Source organism: Grammomys surdaster, unplaced genomic scaffold (genome assembly GCF_004785775.1).
Source record: "Grammomys surdaster isolate TR1022 unplaced genomic scaffold, NIH_TR_1.0 212, whole genome shotgun sequence".
NCBI classification, from domain to species: domain Eukaryota; kingdom Metazoa; phylum Chordata; class Mammalia; order Rodentia; family Muridae; genus Grammomys; species Grammomys surdaster.
The window spans coordinates 3,694,798-3,708,870 of record NW_021604657.1 but is presented as its reverse complement, the minus strand read 5'-3'; the positions used below and the strand labels follow the sequence as shown (position 1 = coordinate 3,708,870).

The 14,073-nt window shown below is 42.2% G+C and overlaps 1 pseudogene; it reads left to right on the top strand.

The window, feature by feature from the left end:
- Window positions 1–470: 470 nt before the first annotated feature.
- On the top strand, window positions 471–2,826 carry LOC114625004 (annotated as a pseudogene).
- The last annotated feature ends 11,247 nt before the right edge of the window (window positions 2,827–14,073 follow it).

Here is a 14,073-nt window from a genome sequence, read left to right as displayed (position 1 = left end):
TATTAACCATTACCTACATCTTGCATTTGATCCTTCAAACACATTTCAATATCACACCATTAAATTGTCCAGAAAGCAACTCATTCACTCTTCCTTGGGATAGTAATTTATTGCAGCATTTGAACCATTTGTTTGCAAACTCCACTCAGAGACAAAAGTCCTTGGGAGGACTATGAAGCAAGCCGCAGTGGTAATACGTGACAGCAAGGCAGAGAGCATCCACGTTGCCCTAGCCTTCCTTTCTGAAGAATAAATCACTTGGGTCCCAGTCTGTTATTATAGTCCTGTTGTAACCTTTGCACCAGAGCAATTAAGGCCTCGCATGGAGAAATGTAAAGTCCAAACAATTAGGAGTGTGTTGCATAGTGTCTGCGAGTTTCAGACATCACAATAAACAAACAACAATTTTAAGATTTAAATGTCGGTGAGAGGGAGATGGACGTTGAGAGAACGAGGAGGAAGGAGAGAAAATGGCATCCACGGATTACAGTACCTATAGCCAAGCTGCAGCCCAGCAGGGCTACAGTGCTTACACCGCCCAGCCAACTCAAGGATATGCACAAACCACCCAGGCATATGGGCAACAAAGCTATGGAACCTATGGACAGCCTACTGATGTCAGCTATACCCAGGCTCAGACCACTGCCACCTACGGGCAGACTGCATATGCAACTTCCTATGGACAGCCACTCCAACTGCCCCCCAGGCATACAGCCAGCCTGTCCAAGGATATGGCACTGGTGCTTATGACACCACCACTGCTACAGTCACGACAACGCAGGCCTCTTATGCAGCTCAGTCTGCATATGGCACCCAGCCTGCCTACCCAGCCTATGGCCAGCAGCCAGCAGCCACCGCACCTACAAGACCACAGGATGGTAACAAGCCTGCTGAGACTAGTCAACCTCAATCTAGCACAGGGGGTTATAACCAACCCAGCCTAGGATATGGACAGAGTAACTACAGTTATCCTCAGGTACCTGGGAGCTACCCAATGCAGCCAGTCACCGCACCTCCATCTTACCCTCCTACCAGCTACTCCTCTTCACAGCCGACTAGTTACGATCAGAGCAGTTACTCTCAGCAGAACACCTATGGGCAGCCAAGCAGCTATGGACAGCAGAGTAGCTATGGTCAACAAAGCAGCTATGGGTAGCAGCCTCCCACTAGTTACCCCCCTCAGACTGGATCCTACAGCCAGGCTCCAAGTCAATATAGCCAACAGAGCAGCAGCTACGGGCAGCAGAGTTCATTCCGACAGGACCACCCCAGTAGCATGGGTGTTTATGGGCAGGAGTCTGGAGGATTTTCCGGACCAGGAGAGAACCGGAGCTTGAGTGGCCCTGATAACCGGGGCAGGGGAAGAGGGGGATTTGATCGTGGAGGCATGAGCAGAGGTGGGCGGGGAGGAGGACGCGGTGGAATGGGCAGCGCTGGAGAGCGAGGTGGCTTCAATAAGCCTGGTGGACCCATGGATGAAGGACCAGATCTCGATCTAGGCCTTCCTATAGATCCTGATGAAGACTCTGACAACAGTGCAATTTATGTGCAAGGATTAAATGACAATGTGACCCTGGATGATCTGGCAGACTTCTTTAAGCAGTGTGGGGTTGTCAAGATGAACAAGAGAACTGGACAGCCCATGATCCATATCTACCTGGATAAGGAGACAGGAAAACCTAAAGGTGATGCCACAGTGTCCTATGAAGATCCACCAACTGCCAAGGCTGCCGTGGAATGGTTTGACGGGAAAGATTTTCAAGGAAGCAAACTTAAAGTTTCTCTTGCCCGAAAGAAGCCGCCAATGAACAGCATGCAAGGTGGCATGCCACCTCGTGAGGGCAGAGGGATGCCACCACCACTTCGTGGAGGTCCTGGTGGCCCGGGAGGTCCCGGAGGACCCATGGGTAGCATGGGAGGCCTTGGAGGAGACAGAGGAGGCTTCCCTCCAAGAGGGCCCCGAGGCTCCAGAGGGAACCCCTCTGGAGGAGGAAATGTCCAGCACCGAGCTGGAGACTGGCAGTGTCCCAATCCGTATGTACTTCTCCCAGCAGATCAATAGCGTGCTAGTGATGACACCCTATTCCCACTCCGGGACAGGACTAGGGGTGGGGCTGAGGCAGGACTCAGCACTCTGGTTGCTTCTAGAGGTTCAGTACTACCTGAGATTGTCTGCAGATCCTTGTGCTTTATGTCTGAAACCCCATAATTGTGCAGAGTGTGGTGTGAATCTCTCCACCTTTCTCAGTTCTGTTGGTGATTTCTATTGTGATACAACTTTATTCAGGGGCTGTGGAAACCAGAACTTCGCTTGGAGAACAGAATGCAACCAGTGTAAGGCCCCTAAGCCCGAGGGCTTCCTCCCGCCACCCTTTCCACCTCCGGGTAGGTACAGGTTTTCTGGAGCTTTCAGCTTCCTGGTGATTGAATAGTGTCTGCTCTAGGAGAAGGATTAGCAGATCTACCACAGCGTGTCCTCAGAGTTTCGGATTTTACTCCTCTGACTTATCTGTCACCCTTGTCCCTGCCTTAGGTGGTGATCGTGGCCGAGGTGGCCCTGGTGGCATGCGAGGAGGAAGAGGTGGACTCATGGACCGTGGTGGTCCTGGAGGAATGTTCAGAGGTGGCAGAGGTGGAGACAGAGGAGGCTTCCGAGGTGGCCGTGGCATGGACCGAGGTGGCTTTGGTGGAGGAAGACGAGGTGGTCCTGGGGGGCCTCCTGGACCTTTAATGGAACAGATGGGAGGAAGAAGAGGCGGACGTGGAGGACCTGGGAAAATGGATAAAGACGAGCACCGTCAGGAATGCAGAGACCGACCCTACTAGAGACCTGCAGAGCTGCATTGACGACCAGATTTATTTTTTAAACCAGAAAATGTTTTAAATTTATAATTCCATATTTATAATGTTGGTGACAACATTATGATTATTCCTTGTCTGTACACCAATAGTATTTTCTGGTATTGTCTGTACCATTTAGTATTTTCACCATTTGTGAAGAAACATTAAAACAAGTTAAATAGTAGTGTGCTGAATTTTTGTTTTGTTGGGTTTTTTTTTCTTTGTTTTCTTTTTCTTTTTTTTTTTTCTTTTTAAGATGGTTGTTTTAAGACTTAACAATGGGAACCCCTTGTGAGCATGCTCAGTATCATTGTGGAGAACCAAGAGGGCCTCTAATTGTAACAATGTTCATGGTTGTGATTTTTTTTTTAAATAAAATTCCAAATGTTTATAAAAAAAAGATTTAAATGTCTATTATACTCGTTATACAATAATTTGATCATATTCTTTCCCATCCTCCAGCTCTTCCCAGATCCTCCTCACCTCCCTACACACCCAATTTCATGTTCTCTCTCTCTCTCTCTCTCTCTCTTCCCCTCTCTCTCCCTCTCTCTCCCTTCCTCCCTCCTTCCCTCCCTCCCTCCCTCTCTCTCTCCCTCTCTCTCTTCTCTCTTCTCTTTCCCTCTCTCTCTCCCTCTCTCTCTCTCACACAGAAAAAAAAACAGGAAAAATCAAAACAGACAAGCTAAAAAGAGAGAGAAAGAAAATTAATGAGAAAAATACACTAAAAAACAAAAAGTACACACACACGCACAGAATCCATTTTGTGTTGGCTAAGTACATTATCTGTATGTCTTAGTTAGTATATGTACGTGAAGGTGCCAAGGGAGCCCAGAAGAGGGCATCAGATCCTCCTGCAGCTGGAGTTAAAAGTGGTTATGAACTTACTGATATGGGTACTTAAAACCAAATTTAGGTTCTCTGAAAGCAGCAAGTGCTCTTTGTGTCTGAAGCATCTTTCCAACCCTAAATAAATATATTTTTAAAGTAAACTTAGAAGCAAAGCAGCTTTGAGCATGTTGAATGAGATTTCAATGTCTCAGCTGTCTCATCTTCAAAAATGGCAGTAAAAAACGGTACCTCCACTCTACCATTGTGTATTGGACTTACAGAACAGTTTAACAGGCACAGGAAGTACTTTGCAAATCGTGACTATCGTTTGGGGTGTGTTGCTGCCAACATAGGCCTGTTGAACTTCTTAATGCCCAACGTAGTTGGAGAAACAAGAAAAAGGAGGTTCACAATAGCAAAAAAAGCAAGAGTAGCTGATCCTCCTGGGGAAGTGATTCTCAAGTTTGGGATAGACATGGCTAGAGAATGGTATGGTAACAGCAGCAGCTGGTCCAACAAGGTCTACTATCTCCCAGCACTGTGCAGCACCAGGAGTACGCCCATGTTTCTCGGTCCCCATCATTTGCAGCATCACCAGGCCAGCATCAGTCACCCCTGAACATCTTCTTCACTCACTTTACAACTTACTCAGTCTCTGGAACAGGCAAGGTTGAAAGTGTGATCTGTGCTAAGAGTAAAAATGTTCTCTTTGTCCTTCCTATCTTTGGAGAGCCATTAGTGTCTGGAATTTTGTGTAGCAGTAAATACTGTGTGTAGTGGCCTTGGTCCCCATAAGAACTGAAGTCATTCCTGGCAAGGCAAAACTCCCCTATGGAGAAGCATGTTTCTAGACAGGAACTCTGCTAACTGACTCAGACAGTCTCCTCTGGTTTCCTTGTCACTCTCTTGTAAGGGGAAATAGACTGCTTGTATCTACACACTGCCTTATGTAAGCCAACCATGGTGCTAGACATTCAAGAGAGGTTTCCTGCTTGATAAAAGAAATACAAGGTGATGTCTGACTCCCTTATATTACAAATGTAAAACTAAAGGCTCAGTAAGCAGAAAGTGATGTTTCCACATCTATGAAAGCCATGGGGGAGCTAGAATCTGAATTCCAGGCTTGTTGGTCTCTGCTCTTTTCGCATGCCGTGGGTCCCACCTTATCCACACCCATGGCCAATGGAACAGACAGGATGGTATTGACTATCCAACTCCACCAGCTGGTAGGTGACAGAATGAGCCTGTGGCCCATAGCCCATTCTCTTAATGCCAAGGACAAGCTTACAGATGCTCGCATGCTTCAACTTAGCTCTGTGTTCCAAAGTCTGTCTTCCAAAGATAAGAAATGCCTAAATTATAGAATTATTCTTACATTGATCTTCCTCCAGCTCCAGTTCTTAAAGATGTGAATTAATTCAATTTGGATGATTTAGGAAAAACAATATAGTATCATAGGAAGAACCACAGAATTTGGATCCGAATCCTGGCCTCCACCACTTACAAACTGGATGAGATGAGACAAGTCACACAAGCTCCTGAGCATCAGTTTTCTCATATGTGAAGCAGGAACGGTGGTGTGTAATTCAGAGGACATTGCCAAGGACCAAAGGATAAAATGCAAGTGAGTTGCCCAATGCAGTGCTTGATAGACTCTTCATAACTGTCAACACTCGTTTGTAACCAATTATCATCATCTCGGCATCCTTAATCTCATACACAGAAAATAAAGTTCTTAAAGGAACAAAATTGAAAATACAGAAACCAATCCAGTCCTGTAAGGAATTTTCACATATGGCGAAGAGGCATGAACGAGCATAGTGAAAAGAAGGGTAAATTATATACTTACATACCATGCGAAGATTAAATGAGGTTACAGCCTCATATACAAATATCAGCCTTCTGAACCCAAATGTCAAAATCAAAATTGCAAAAATTTGGGAGATAATTTAGGGGCAAACATATTTGGCTTTAGCATAAATAAGAATCTCTCAAGCAAGATACAATCTTACCCATAAAACGGGATTGATGAATTTTACAGTAATAAAATGTAAAACTTCCCTCTTAAGGTTTTTAAAGGATAAATAAATTAGACAAAGACCCTTGAGGCAGACGAAGTTGGTGGGGTGAAGATATATAAGAATAAAATTTAAAACTCAAAGTGACAAAAAGATAAATCAATAGAAAAATAAGCAGGATGAAAGGATAAGTCATAAAAAGAGGGGAAACACGTGATCAATAAGGACGAAGAGCTGTGTACAAGTTCATACTTAAGCATGAGAATTCAGATAGGGATCTTGGGATCTTGGTCATTTTCTGCCCTTGTGCGGACAAAAACTATGTTATACAATAAAATAAAGGATGGAAAAAATGAGGATCATGGCTTTCTCATCACGCTAACATAGTAATTTGGAAACATCTCATCAAGTTTAACTTATGCATACTTTATGGTGGTGCAATTACATTCCTACACAAAAGCAAGATTATTGCTCATGTACACAGGAGATCTCTGCAAGAATATTCATAGAATCACATGTACAGTAAGTGAAGTTGCAGAAACAAGTCATGCCAGTCAAGTGTCTGTCAAGAGACAAAGTAACAACTCAGTAGTTGGAACAGAAAACATTAAACATCAATAAGATACTAACTGCCACAAGGGGTGGGGCTAATGGCTACTGCCCCTAGTGCTGACTTAGCACAGAAGAAGGGAAACGTAGATTGTGCCTTCATGGAGCTGTCTGAGCTATGACTTGCTGGATGCTAGAGATGGAACTTTAATCCTTTAATGGCTGACTACTTCTTGAGATGCCAACATGATCTGTGTTTAGCACATTGCAAAGCCACATAAAGGGATCCATAGGAAACTTCCCATAGAGTGACCGCACATCTTGCTGGTCCCTGATTCTGTGGCCTGCCATGGATTATTATAGGACCCTGGCCTTGGAGAATATATGTAGGAAGCAAAGAACAAGGCAAGAAAGTCTTTCTTCCTCACCAGCACTGATGAAGGTACAATGTTTATAAACCCATTACTGTAGAAATGACAATGGAGGATGACATGAGGCCGTGGATGTGTAGGTGACATTCAAAACTGTCAATCCAGGAGAAAATAAAGATATTCCTATCATATATTGTGACCATGAAGATGAATGGATAGCTACAATGGCTATAGCTACAAAGTTGTTAATATTGGGAAATAAGAGAGGCAAGCTGGTTAAGAGTGTTTGCTGCTCTTCCAGAAGACCTGAGTTCAGTTCCCAGCATCCACATAGTCAGTTCATAATCGTAGCTTCAGCTACAAGGGATCTGATGCCCTCTACCAGTCTCCAACATTACCTGTACACATGTGGAGTACACTAACATAGGTGCATCCATACAAAGAATCAAATTTATAGCGATTTATTTAAAGATAGGGAAGCAGATAGAATCATGAGAACTGTTTAGGTAGTAGCAAGTTCATAGAATTTTCTTGACTCCTGAGTTGAGGGGTGATTCACACATGTTTATGCCATTATTATAATTGTGTCATAGCAATACATGACACAATAAAATGAAAGAGGGTCACATGTGATACAGAGACTGCTCATGAACAGTTGGAACTGCACTCTGAGCATCCTCCTGGAATCCATCTACATGAGATATCAGCCATGTCCTTTCAAAAGTGAGAATGAGGGAGGGTAAGATTACTGGGCAGGGAAATGAGCTGTGCCAAAATGGCTCCCTGACTTCAATCTCTGGAACCTATGTAAGAGTGGGAGGAGAAGATCAAATCCACAAAGTTGTGCTTTAACCTACATGTGTGCACACGAGCACACACATACAAAAAAATAAGTAAATATTTCAAATGAAAATTAAATAATTCAAATAATGCATGAGAAGTGTTCACAAGATTTCCTTTACTCTTTTAATATGCTCATCTCATAACAGCAAGTAAATAATTAAAAATAAACACATGTCCCCATGTCTCTGGTATTCCCAAAGGCAATACTTCTCAATCTCACTGATTGCCAAGGACCAGTCATCCAGCTTGCTTATTCGCTTTTCCCCATGCCATGTCATCTGGAATCTATTCAAGCAAACACTGATCGTGGGATTTGAAAGGATAACATCACGTTGCTATAAAGCTTCTTGATATTTTCTCTCCAGTCACACACAGCTAAACGAGACCAGTAGGGTGCTACTCCCATTCTCATACCAGTCTTGGTCCTATATTAAAAGCATATGCTTCCAAGTCAGGTGATTTTAGTTAGAGCTGAACTCTACTTCTGCTGCCCACTGCCTGCTTGAATGAACAAGTTATTCTAATTCTCTAAGCCTTGGTTTCTTCATCTACTCAATGCAAAGAAAAATTATCCGAGAGGAAAGTCACAGCTCTAGAAGACAAGCTGGATTCCGTAAGTCAAGCACACGTGCTCAGGGCCTTGTAAGTACAGGGTCAGCAGCTGAGAATGAAGCCTGTGTTCACTTTCCCACGTGGAACAGAGGATTGCAAAGGAACCTGACCCAGAACAAGATCTTCAGAAACAATATTTATAATTATGACTTGGCTCCAACTTAATGCTATTCGTGATTGCTTTTGTTGAATTGCTGTTATTATCATCTGACAGGATTCCTCAGCTCTGTTTCTCAGTTCTAAGGTGGTAATATAGTATTTAAAACCTCCTTTAGAGGAAAATGAAATTTTCTCTCCAAGATTCATTTTATTCTCCCTCTCCCTCTCCCTCTCCCTCTCCCTCTCCCTCTCTCTCTCTCTCTCCCTCTCCCTCTCTCTGTATGTGTGTGTATGTGTATGTGTGTCTGACCACATGAGTGCAGGTGCCCACAGAGGCCAGAAGACTGTGTCACAGCCCCTGGAGCTGGCTTTCAGGCATTTTTGAACTATCCTGCCCAAGATGGATGCTGGGAACTGAACTGTAGCTCTGGAAGAAAAAAGCAAGTACTCATAGCCCCTCAGTCACCCCTCCTGCCTCCAAACTACAAGTTACATGTGTGAATGTGGGGGGGGATCTAATTTCAGTATTTCTCCGTCATTTATCAATGCTTTATAGGGTGTTTTTCTAGCTAGAGCTATGCTTTTTGCTGAAGATAGAGGATAAACATGGTACAGTCTGCATTCTCACTGAACTCATTGAGTCTGAGGCCCAAAGAGAGATGGATTGGGTAGTGCTGGGGTACCATGGCAACTATTATAACATAGGTTCAGATGTCAGGTCTCAGGCAGCACCTGTAAGGTAGAAGAGTGAAAATTTCCAGGACATTGTGATCCTGGTAGACTTGAGTCATGAAACAGAAATGATAATTTCAAACCACCCAAAATGTGATAGGTCCATGTCCCCTAACTTATGCTTCTTTATGCTAAAAGTGAGTGGCACACAGAGAGAAATTAACACAGCTTGGAGGAAAAAACAGATCTCAAAGGCCGACAGGTACCCATGATAATCAGCACAGTGGTTCTCAACATGTGGATTGCAATCTCTTTGGGGGTCCAACAACTCTTAAAAAGGAGACACCTAACACCATTGCAAAACACAGATATTTACACAATTCCTAACAGTAATAAAATTAGTTATGAAGTATCAACAAAAATAATTGCATGGGTGAGGATTACTTCACCCACAGAACTGTATTAAAGGGTCACAGCATTGAGATGGTTGAGAACCACTGAGTTAGAGGAAGTACCACACTGAAGGGGGCATTTTCAGTTGTCATAACTGCGGTTGTGCTAATGATATCACTCTGTTGCAGAGGCCTCTGGGTGGCAAACTTCCTGCAATACACGTAAAAGTGCAGCACAGGAGAAACTGCATGAACCAGATAACCAGAGTGTTTCTTTTAGAGACAAAGAAGGTTCATTATTTAAAGATACATGGGAGTAAAACGGAGAGTCAAAATACCAAAGACATTTTGTGCAGTTATATGTCCTCTATTGTGGCTCAGTTTTCCTGATCTAGCCCAAATCTTCCAACCTCCCTTCCTTGGGTGTCCATCAGTGTGAACTGTGAAGCCCAGGCAGTGAACCCTTTTTCTTACGTGATCACAGGACTTCCTTTTCTACCGTTGAGCTCCACATTCCAAATCAACATGACCTGCAATTCTGTGAAAACTTACGAAAATGTCTTGTGCTTTTCTCTTCTTTCACAGCTGTTTTGGTTTCTACTGTTTGAAGAAATGATCTTCTGTCAACATCCCTCCATCAATATCCCATCCTTCTTCAAAGATCCATGCTGGCAATAATCTCCATGCCAAAATTAGAAAGTGTTTAATTTTAGCTTAGTCTTTTTGAGGTGCCTGAGTGAAAGAGTTTCTTAAGCCAGGAGAGAGTGATTTCACAGTTGCTTTTAACTGTGTTACATGAATAATCAATTTTCATTTGGTTGCAATCCACAGCTCACAAGGAAGCTTCCCACAGGACTGGGGAATTTTGTTTGCACTAATGATGAACATAAGAAAACTTTTGACTCAGAGAACATGAACCCTTTACTAGACAATATTGAGCAGAATTTCCCATGGTTATCTACAAATCAATAGTAATCTTCTCTGTGACTGTGGGAAAAAATTACTATAAAAGTCAGAATTATAAAAAACTTCCTCCTGATGGAAAAATCAACATGCTCAATCAGGAATAAAACAGCAAAATGAAACCTTTTTTAAAAACAGAAAAACGCTACCAGAGGCTCAGCTGTGCTTTTTTAACAGGCACTAATGTGTGTGAGTGTTTTACAAGTTTCTGAGACTTCTCTGGTTGGTAAGCAAACACTGGAATAATGAATAGACACAGTTATTGTCAGTGTCCAATCAGCAATAAGATCTGCCTGTGTGTACTGTGTATCTGATGCTAAAGACTCACTTGTACAATGACCTCAGAAACACTTCCTTTGAAGCCCCAAACTAAGAGAAGCCAAGGTCGTCACTACTTAGGTTTGAATGTGGAATGTCTCCCATAGGCTCATGTGTCTGAGCACTAGGTTCTCCAGCTGGTGTTATTGTTTGGGAAAGTTGTGTAACTGTATGGAACTTTGCTGAAGGAAGCAGGTCACCAGGGATGGACTTTAAGGTTTTTATACTCTGGTCTCACTTCCTGTTCACTGACTGCTAATGCATTATGAACAGCTGGTTGCACACCCCTGCCACATAGCTTCTGTGCCAGGAGAGAATGTAGCCCATTGACCTGTGAGCCAGAATAAACCCTTACTTTTTGAAATTGCTTCTTGCTAGGTATTTTGTCATAGTAAAAAGAATACAGTCAGTCGCATGATGATGTTACTGCAATGAAGAGTGGGCCAAAATGGCCTTATAGCATATCACAAATATTTTTGCAAAAATATTATATCAGAGGACAGTAAAAGACTTGACTTTTGATATAGCTGTCTCCTGAGAGTCTCTGCCAGAGCCTGACCAATACAGGTGCGGATGTTCTCAGCTAACCATCAGACTGAGCATGGGGTCCCCAATGGAGAACTTAGGGGAAGGACTGAAGGAGCTGAAGGGGTTTGCAACCCCATAGGAAGAACAACCATATCAACCAACCAGAACCCCCAGAGCTCCCAGGGACTAAACCACCAACCAAAGAGTACATATGAAGGGACCCATGGCTCCAGTCACATATGTAGCAGAGGATGGCCTTGTTGGGCTTCAATGGGAAGGGAGGTTCTTGGGCCTGTGAAGGCTCTATGCCCCAGTGTAGGGGTATGCTAGGGTGGTGAGGCAAGAGTGAGTGGGTGGGTGGGTGGGTGGGTGGGGGAGTACCCTCATAGAAGCAGGGGAAAGGGGATGGGATAGGGGGCTTTCAGAGGGGAAACCAGAAAAGGGGATAACATTTGAAATGTAAATAAATAAAATATCCAATTTAAAAAATGACTTGACTTTTTTCTGGGTGTGAAAATTCATTTTTTGAGTTGGAAATAAATACAGAAAATTTTCTATTCATATGAACTCCCTTATATAAGTGAAGAAGTATGGAGGCCAGTGAAGACAATTCCTTTGAAGAAATTCACAGAATGAGATAGTGGGAGAATCAAAAGTGGAAGTCAGATTGCTTCCATAGGGTCATAGAGTCAATGTCAGAAACAAACAAACAAAAAACCACTACATCCCCCAAACATCCAGCCTCCCCAGCCCAGGGCCTAGCTATCTTCATTCTAATTCCCAGTCTAAGACCAAATTGTGATTCCTTGTTTTCCCAAAGATTCACACAGGTGATAATACTCTCTATACAAATTAAAGAAACAAGTCCAAAATATGTGAACAATTGAAGTAAAAGGAAACTGATAGAATCTAGAAAAGAAATATAGAATTTGGAGTGGTGCCTCAGCAGTTAAGGGTATTTGTGGCTTTTTAAAGGATCTTGGTTTGGTTCCCAGCACCCATGTAGTAGTTGACAGCCGTCAGTAACTCCAGCTATAAAAGATCTGACAACCTTCTTCTGACAGAAGCACCAGGCACACAAAGGTATGGATACAAAAAAAATGCATGCAAAACACATTCACACACAGAGAGACACTAAAATAAATCTTAAAAAGTTAAGGAATATACAATTCTAATGTATATGATGTTTACAAAAGATACTAAGACATAAAGTTAAAAGTAAAACGATCGAGAAAATACAAGATATATGCAAAATAGAAGAAAGTGACTCTTATATTCCCTACCCTAACAAAGTAAATTTTAAAATATAAAGCATTGTCAAGTATGGCATGGATGCTGTTGAGATTAAACCACCCTTTTATTACTAGGAAACTAATTTCTCCTTTTTGGCAAAAAAATAATCATTAATTTTAAAATCAGCTTTCAAAGTTTCGTTGTAACACCTTCATTCATGTATCCTATTATGTTTTGTCTTCACGCATCCCTACTCTGCCCATCACTGCCCTGCTTTGAGTCCTCTCACTCTTTCTGGCTGCTTGTCTATCTTTGCCCATTTACTTTCCTCTCTGCTTTCTTGTTGCACGTATTTCTAAGGGAAAAAAATACAGGATTTGGGGAAAGGGGTCTAGCTAATTTCACTTAACACAGTGATTATCAATTGAACCCACTTGGCTGGATTTACATGGCTGAATTTGAGTTTTCCTTTGGTGTGATTATTCTTCCCTTTTGTAATAAAAATACATATGACTTTAAAAAAAAAACTGGAGTCCATGGTGAAGAGATTTGGATTTATAAAGAGAGTTTGGACTTTCAATGGTATACAGTATTTTATAAGATAGTATTAACATGAGATCTTCCAGATAAGAAACTGAAAAGTTCTGGTTTAAGGTGTTGTATTTGTCAGATGCCATCATTTTATTTTATGGTCAACTTGACATAGACTACAGTCATTTAAGAGGTAGCTTCATCTGAAGATTGCTCTGTGGACACATTGCCCTGTCGGCATGCCTGTAGGGGATTGTCTTAGTTTAGTTGCTGTAGGCAGATCTACCCCACTTTAGGTGCCATCATTCCTGGAAAACTGCCCCTGGACTAGATAGGAAAACATAGCTAAAGACTGTGTGTGAGCTAGTGAATGAGTCAACAAAAAAGCCTTCCTCCATGGTTTCTGCTTCAGGTTCATGTTTGAGTTCTTGCCCTAACTTCTCTTGGTGATGGACTTTAACATCTATGATGACATAAACCCTTTACTCCCCTAAGTTACTTTTGGTTATGCTGTTTGCTATAGCAACAGAAAGGAAAACATGATACTCTGGTTGATATTCAAAGACCTTTTCCCATGCTATAGGCTGTTTTCTGGGCTGTGCAGAAGCTTTAAAATTTCATGCAATCTCATTTCTCAATTCTTGAGATTATTTCCTTTGCTTTTGGGGAGGACCTCCGTTTCAAGTAATTTAGAAGCTATGATAGATAATCTCAGTTGTCAAGTTGATGAGATCTAGAATTATCTGGGACACAGGCATCTGGGCTTACCTATGGAGTATTCTCTTGATCACATTAATTGAGGTGTAAAGACCTGACCGCTGTGGGTGGCACCATTCCATAAGCTGAAATCCTAGACTGTACAAAAAGAAGAAAGAAAGCAGCACACAAGTATTCGTCATTATGTGAATGTGATGCCACTAGCTACTTCAAGCTCCTGCTACCTTGAATTTCATACCGTGAAGGACTGTACCCTTGAACTCTGGGTTGAAATAAACCCTCACCGGAGTTGATTTTTGTCAAATGACTGGAAAAGAAGCTAAAATAGAAGTTATAGCAATTTTTTACATTTTTTTTTTACACTTAATAAAGTACATGTGAAGCTAAGTATGTGAAGAGAAGCTAACATACTCCCTACCATATTTGGAAATCTCAACCCATACCTATTGGACCCAATTTCTGCATTTTTAGATAAATCTGTATTTTTTTTTTAAAGATAGCATTGTCTAGTTACCAAAGAAACAAACTTTGCACAATATGTTTTCACATTTCTCA